The following is an 8,366-nucleotide window of genomic DNA, read 5'->3' as shown; positions in this document are numbered from 1 at the left end:
GAGTCTCCATCAAAGTTATTTATATTTTTCTGTCTAATTTGTATTCCAAACAGAAGTTGTATTTTATTATATTCCTTAGTTGATGCTCATGCACTTGTGACACCGGGTTTTGGGGGTTCCTACGGTTGTTGGTTATTATAGATCATGTAGTTATTAACATTTTACCCATGTATATTCTATTTTATACTATTTAAGTAATGGAAATTATGATTTCAAAGTAATAAAATGAGTAATTAAATTGGTCAATCACTATTGGCTTGCCTGACAGCGACGTTAGGCGTTATCACGACCTTTAGTGGATTTTAGGTCGTGACAGGTTTCGTCAAGTTGCATTAGGTCACTTTAAATTAAATTTCCTCCAGCTACAATTTCTTTATCCATTGTAGTTATACACAATGGTTACATCCCGAAATCTTTGTTCTCCTTTTTCAACTCTACATACACCCTGTAACCCATGTCGTTGTGTATTTCCATAGGCGTGCAATTTCCTTCCGCTTTGTATTCAATTTTAATTGACTTTGAGCTTAAATCTATGCCAAGTTGCTTTGAAATTGAAGCAACCAAATCATTGTACGACGCATGCTCCTTTATCAGTATCCCATCAATCGAATAATCAACATAACAATTTTCAATGTTCCACTTGCCAGAATGACTAGCACGGTTAAACTTGCCATCTAGAAAATTAAATTTCAAACTATTTTGTAGATACTTGTATCACTTCCTAGCAGAACCTCGAACAATATCAATGGAAAAAAAATCTCGAACGATACCAGAAAAAAAGGAGTGAAACTCTGAAGATGGCTCTGTTTTTTGGTGTTTGTCGTCTGAAAAATCTTCTCATTAATTGGATTGATAATGTTGCATGTTATAATGGTGTTTGTTGAGTTATATTAGGACTGTATCATGTTAATTGATCCACTTTCCATTTTAAACAGCTGGAGAGACCTATTCTTATGTTGATTGTCGTTATTGTATTCATGAATACATGGCGTGAATACATATGAATACAACGTCGTACAGCTAGACTGCCCTATTTTTAGAGGAGTTTTGCTACTGTACTCATGAATATAGTAGCGTGAATACATCGAATATATTACCATAATAACTGAAAGGGTAGCTATAGGAAGTAATTAAGTATATGGTAGCTATAGGAAGTTAATAGCCACTAAACAATAGTGGTTTCTAAAAATTTTTCTAAATTAAATCTCATATAGGCCCTACTCCTATTTAATTATGTTCGTTTGACCCAAAATTTAGATCTGGCTTAACCAATTTAATTTAATAAAATAGAGTCAATTTTAGCCAACATTAATGTCCAAAAGATATGTTAATCGATTTTGTGATAAGATAATATGTATGTTATCCGAATGGCAATAAATGTTGACAACACTAACAATATTCAATGACCCAAAAAGAAGGGATAACATTAAATAATAATAAATAGCAATGAATGACATTTAAATAAATAAGAAAGTGTGAGTCACCCGAAAAGAAGTGAGATATGTGGATATTCCTTCTGACAATGATGAGTGATTGATGAGCCTTCGAATGTTCAGATTGTTCTTGGATAGAGTGGAAAGTTAGGCAAGAATCTTAGGAAAAAGGTGTATGTTGTATGTTTGTAATAAAGCCATATTCTATAGAGAAAGTCATTTTTTTTACAAGTGAATATCTTATGTCCCCTATAATTGCGTCTCTTTCTATTTATAGAGAACATATACCTAAAAATCCTTAAGAGTACAGGTACAGAGAATATCCACTAGATATTCTTTTTTAATGTCTTATCCTAAAACTAGTCGTTATTTACTCTGTCTACGATGAGTGCTCGACCTCGACCCTAATCTTCGTCTCTTCGCTGACTCCTCGACCTTGATCTTCAATAAATTCATCGGCTCTGCCCTTCACATTTTAAGAGACCACTTCGACCTTGGGCAGGCCTTTATCAAAGTTGTACTGATGTCACGATGTCATGCGTCATGATGATACTTGTTTCCAACGCACTACTTCGATTTGTGCGTGACCTTTGATTGGATCTGCCATTTTGATTCTGGTGTCAATTGTGATGAGCCGTTACGAGTTTGGTGCCCATTAAGAGAAAATGTTTCGGGTTTTAGGGCCTAAATTCCTATAAATAGGGGGCTGGATTTGAAATTTCGCTCTCTTAAAGTTTTGAGATATCAGCCTTCTTCTCTGAACCTTTTTTCCATGTTCCTTAGATACTGGTGAAGGGAGTCATGTTTCTCCCTTAGAGGTTGTGTTTCCTACTCGTGAGGAGGGTGTTTACACCATCGCTGAGGATGAAGCTTTCCCGTCGGTGAAGGAGATACTCCCCTGCAACCCCGATGCCAGGTCTGATCTCACCCTATCACTGGAGGCGGGACCCAAAAATTTTCTATCGGCGATGGCATCCAAAGAATTTTGTCGCCACTACGGTGTTTGCCCTGCTCAACTTGAATTGTACGTCTACAAAGTTATCAGAATATTGACCAAATTTGTCGAGTTGGTCGAGGTCGAACTGACGCTGCAATATTTGGTACACCTGTTTGCCCCTAGCTTCAATTGGTGAACGATGCTAAGTCTTCGCCACCGTGGAGGCAAGTGATTGGTGGTGAAGATGGATGACAAAGCCAGTCTCCAGTTTTGGCTTGACTTTTTTAATGTCAGAATAGAGGACGTTGTGTCTAACATCGACGGCTTCCCTGAGGCTTGGAACTATACACGTAAGTGTCCTGTTTTTCTTTTTGTTTCTTTGCTTACATTAAGTTAGTAAGATGATATTCCCTTTCTTGCAGCCAACAACCAGCCTCATCCCCTAGTCGTGCGTGTTGCCGATTGGGTCGAGCAAAATCTCCCTCACGCTGTAGGGATCCGTGACTGACCGTGCTTTTTAAAGAAGTTCAGGTCGGCTCGTCCCTCAAAAGGTACCTTCTCTTCTCTTTCTGTAGTCGTCGTGCTCTTTGTCGTATGTCAGCTCACTTTACAAACTCCCATCTTTTTCTTTCCCAGGTAGAGGGTTTTCTCGTAGGAGTCGGGCACATGTGCCTTCTTTTCGGAGGAGGGCTGCTACGCCTTCGATTTCTATCTCCGTTGCGACCAACGTACCTATTGCATTTTCCCCTGTCTTGGCTACTACGGTCCAAGAGCCTGCATTCATCCCAATTGTTTCTTATGCTCCTCAACTCTTCTTGTTGGTTGACAAGGACGATGGACCCTCATAAGAGGAGGGTCTTAGATGCTGGGTAAGAAATTCCAATGGCCGTTGACTCAGAGGAGGGGCGACTTCGTTCTTCGAGAAACGACCATAATACATTTAGAGAAAGTACTAGGGTAGATTCTGAGGCCCTACAACTAGAAGAGATGAATGTGGATGCACCAGTGTTTTGTAGATGGTTATTATAGAGGTTGAGAGTGCTCAGCGGGAGAAGAGGCATAAAGAAATTTACGTAAAGCTAAAAGATAAGTATACAACATGCCGTGAAAAGTACCGGGAGCTCCCGGATCGATTTCGCGAAGGAGGCGACGTATTGGCTTTGGGAGAGGATTTAAAGAAAAATGACGAAGAGGTGATGGCGGCCGTGGAGCGTTTCAGCATTCTTGAAGGGTCGTTAAGGGCCAAGGAGGAAGAGATGGAACTCAGCAAAGGTGTGGAGGCCCAATGTAGAGACCTTTAAGCTCAAGTAGCCCGGCTACAAGGCCAGTTAGACGAGTGCCAATTTCAGATGGAGGCTCTTAAGGGTGAGATTGTCGAGAAGCATGAGGAGCTCGAGAAGGCGGAATCTGATCGGTTGGAGGCTTGGAGGAGAGTGTAGTTCCTTTAGTTGGAAAACCGAACCCTTCGTTCTGAGCAGGAGAATGACCTGTCAATGGCGAGGGCTAAGGAGGACCGACTTGAGGAAAGGATCGGGGAGTGGGAAAAGGAAACATCCAGCTGCTTATGAGGCCCAACTTCTTGCATGGCCTTCTTCGTCTAATGTTTCTGGATTCCCCAACACCCCATGTGAGTTGTATGACGAGTGGATTCATGTCGAGGCCTGACTGGATGTGTTTCGTGAATTGCATGCGACGGGCTATGTTTCTGGGGCGGCCTTTGAGGATGCTCGGGTCAAGGCTCGCGAGGCTCAACTTACTTGTGGCTACGACCCTGCTATACTCGTCCTGGAAAGGAGGATGAGGATGATTCCATAGATCATCTTGAGGAGGACGCCTGGTATGATTCTATTTACCCTCAGGGGAAGGATGGAGAAGATGCTGGAGGTCGGGACAGTGATGGTGTCAATGGTCAGGGGGTGATGTTGCTAAAGGTTGGGCTGATGAGGATGTTGAGGGTCGTTATGGCGATGGCCAGTAGTTCTTTTTTAACCTTTTTTGTTCTTTTTGTTTGGTGTCTCCAAGATTCTTTGTAACAAACTCTTATCTATAAATATCAAAGTAGATTTTTTCTTTCATTTGTGCCTTTATTATTTGCCTTGATTTGTCTCTGTACTTGCATGTTTTCCTCCTTTATATTTTTGTTGTCGTCCTCTAGATGACCGTAGTCCTTGGGCTGAATATCCATAGGCCAAATAATCCCTTTATCTATATAGATCGAGTATGTCTCCTTAGTTGAGATATGGTCGGGGAACGATAGGTATTATTCGAACTTGGTCGATATTAACCTTTTATTAAATTGTGGTTGGGGGCCAGTAGGTCTTTGTTTGAACTTGGTCAAACTTAACCTTTTGTTTGGTTGAACTTAACCTTTTACTGAGACGTGATCGAGGGCCGATAGACATTTATTCGAGCTTACTCAAACATTGTCCTTTTGTTATGCTGGGGCCGAGGGCCGACATGTGTTTGTTCAAGATGGGTCGAGCTTAACCTTTCCTTAAATTGTGGCCAAGGTGATAGGTGTTTGTTCGAGCTTAGTCGAACTTGACCTGTTGTGGAATCGCGACCGAGGGCCGATAGGTGTTGTTCGAACTTAACCTTTTGTTAAATCATGACTGAGGGATGGTAGGTGTTGTTTGAACTTGGTCAAATTTAACCTTTTATTAATCGCGGCCGAGGGCCGGTAGGTGTTGTTCTACCTTGGTCGAATTTAACCTTTTGTTAAATTGCGGCCAAGGGAAGGTAGGTGTTGTTCAAACTTGGTCAAACTTAAGGTTTTGTTAAATCGCGGCCGAGGGACGGTAGGTGTTGTTTGAACTTGGTCGAACTTAACTTTTTGTTAAATAGTGGTCGAGGACCGGTAGGTGTTTCTCAAACTTGGTCGAAATTAACCTTCTGTTAAGATAATTTTGATAAACGTAAGTTTCTATTACTTTGACGTTGTTTCTCTGATTGCATAATTGGAAAAAGTTACAAAACTTTGGACATTGGCTGGCGTTCCAGTCCCAATCCCGTTCTTTCTAGTCCCTTCATTGTTCGACTTGGAGAGTCTTGTGGAGTCGGGCAATGAAAGAGATATCAGTCCATTCTTCACATACTTTGACTCGAAGTGTCGCTTTCGTCGCCTCATTAAAAACCTCCTTGAGAAAACCCTAATAGGACAAAACTAAAGTGAGGGAAAAGAGTACGACTTGGGGGCACTTCTTCCTTTTAAAAGTTGAAGTATTTGAGGTGGCTGATATTCCAACTATTTGGTAACTGTTTTCCTTCCATTGTCTCTAGTTGTAATGAACCCTTGTTTACTTTGGCTATAATTTTGTACAGACCATTCCAATTTGTTCCCAGTTTGCCTTCTCCTGGATCTCTGCTTGCTTGGGTTTTGGCTTTTAAGTACGTAGTCCCGACTTTGAGCAGTTGGACCTTTGCCTTATTTTGTACTAATGTTCCGGTTGCTGCTTCTGGGCGACCATTCGTATGTACGCCATGTCTCTTCGTTCGTCGATCTCATCGAGCTCCTGCCTTCTACTCTCGTCATTGCTAATGTCATTTTCATGGGAGTACCTTAGGCTGGGCTCGCCGACCTCGACTGGTATAACTGCTTTAGTTCCGTAGACCATAGAATAGGGTGTCTCTCTTGTACTTGTCTTTGGGGTGGCTCTATACTCCCATAATACTTCTAGGAGTATTTCCGGCCATATTCTCTTGGCTTCTTCGAGTTTTTTCTTTATTATATTTAATATGGACTTGTTGGAGAATTCTGCCTGCCCGTTGCCCGCTGGGTGATAAGGGGTTGAAAGTATCCTCTTGATGTGCCATTTCTCGAGGAATTCATCGGTTTTCTTTCCTGTGAATTGGGGTTCGTTGTCGTAGTTTATCTCCTTGGGTAGGCCGAATCGGCAGAAGATGTTTTCCATATGAATGTGATTACCTCTTGTTCGTGTATTTGGGCGAACGCTCCTACTTCCACCCATTTAAAGAAATAGTCAATTAAAACTAAAAGAAATCGCACATTACCTCGCCCTACTGAGAGGAGGCCCACGATGTCCATTCCCCATATGATAAACGGCCACGGGGCGTATTTTTGACATTGTTTGCATTTCCTTAAAAATTCTGAGGCATCTATTTTCATGGTGGGCCAGTAGTATCCTGCCCGTACGAGACACATAACGAGTGCTCGATCACCAGAATGAGCACCGAGGTAGCTTTCATAGACGTCTTCGAGAATGCGTTGGATTTGGTTTGGACGCAAACACTTCGCCAGAGGTCAGTCGTATGTTCTCTTGTACAAGTCGTTATGAAGGAGGTTCTATCTGGCTGCTTGCATTATCAGCTTTTTAGCTTTCTTTTGTCATTTGGGAGTGTGTCGTCCTGCAAGTAGATGATAATACAATTGCGCCAGTCCCAAGTTAAACTTACATATCTTACCTCAATTTGGTCTAACGACGAGTTGAGGAGGTAGACTACACTTTTATACCTGGTTGTGATGCTTTTGGTGGCTGCACCAATTTGGCGAGGCCGTCCGCTTCAACATTATAGGCTCGCGGGTTCTGACCGAGCTGGCATTTGTCAAAATTGGGCAGTAACTTACAGAGCTCGGTTTGATATTTATGCAACCTTTGTTCTTTGATTTGGAAATTCCCTATGACTCGGTTGACTACGAGCTGTGAATCACAACGGAGTTTCAACCGCCTCGCCCCATATTTGAGTTCTAGTATCAACCCTGCTATGATGGTCTCACACTCAACCTCGTTGTTCGTCATATTCGGGCATCTTATGGACTGGTAAATTACTTCGCCGGTGGGGACCTCGAGTACGAGTCTCATTCCAGATCCAGAAACATTGGATGCATCGTCAGTGTATAGGACCTAGAGGTATTGTGTTTGAAGAGAAGCTTGAGCGGCTTCCTTCTCGACCTCAGGCATTATCTTTGCGCTGAAGTCCGCGATGAAGTCGGCGAGCACTTGCGATTTTATCATTGTTTTTGGCTGATATGTTATGTCGTGCGTGCTTAGTTTGATGGCCCACTTGGCCAGCCTCCTCGACAACTCAGGTATATGTAAAATGCTTCTTAAAGGAAAAGTGGTAACAACCGAGATAGGGTGGCACTAGAAATAGGGCCTAAGCTTCCTTGAAGCTACGACCGGTGCTAGGGCTAGTTTTTCAAGGTGTGGATACCTCGTCTCGGCATCGACAAGTATTTTACTAATGTAATAAATAATAGATTGCGTACCTTTATTTCCTTGCACCAGGGTCGCACTTACTGCTACTTTGGAGACGGTGAGGTAGACGATGAGGTGTTCCCCGGGTTCAGGCTTCGAGTGTAGAGGCGGTGACGATAGATACGCCTTAAGTTCTCGTAGAGCTTGTACGCAATCGGGCATCCATTAGAGGCCGTTATACTTTTTGAGTACATCGAAAAATCTGTGATATATGTCGGATGACTGCGAGATAAATCTTGATAGGGCAGCGATTCGGCATGTCAACCTTTGGACCTGCTTCTTAGTAGTCAGTTGTTCGGGTATCCCGTCGATAACCTTGATTTGGTCCGAGTTGACTTTGATCCCTCATTTTAACACTAAGAAACCCAAAATCTTTTCCGGGGTTACGCCAAATACGCATTTCTCTGGGTTTAGTTTCATCCCGTACCGTCTTAGTATGTTGAAAGCTTCCCTTAAGTGGTCGATATGGTCTTTTTCCCTTATGTATTTGACCGGCATGTCGTCGATATATACCTCCATGGTCTTGTCGAGTTGGTCTTTGAATATTCTTGTGACCAATCTCTGATAGGTGGCTCCTATGTTCTTCAACCCGAACGTCATGACCTATAACAATATGTTCCTCTATGGGTGATGAACATGATTTTCTCCTGGTCTTCTTCTTCCATGAGTATCTGGTTATAGCCTGAGTATGCATCCAAGAAATTTAAGAGCTCGTGTCCGTCCATTGCGTCGATGATTTGGTCGATATGTTGCAACGGGAATGAATCTTTCGGGCATGGT

Source organism: Nicotiana tabacum, chromosome 9, assembly GCF_000715075.1.
Source record: "Nicotiana tabacum cultivar K326 chromosome 9, ASM71507v2, whole genome shotgun sequence".
Classification (NCBI taxonomy): domain Eukaryota; kingdom Viridiplantae; phylum Streptophyta; class Magnoliopsida; order Solanales; family Solanaceae; genus Nicotiana; species Nicotiana tabacum.
This window is presented reverse-complemented; position numbering follows the sequence as displayed.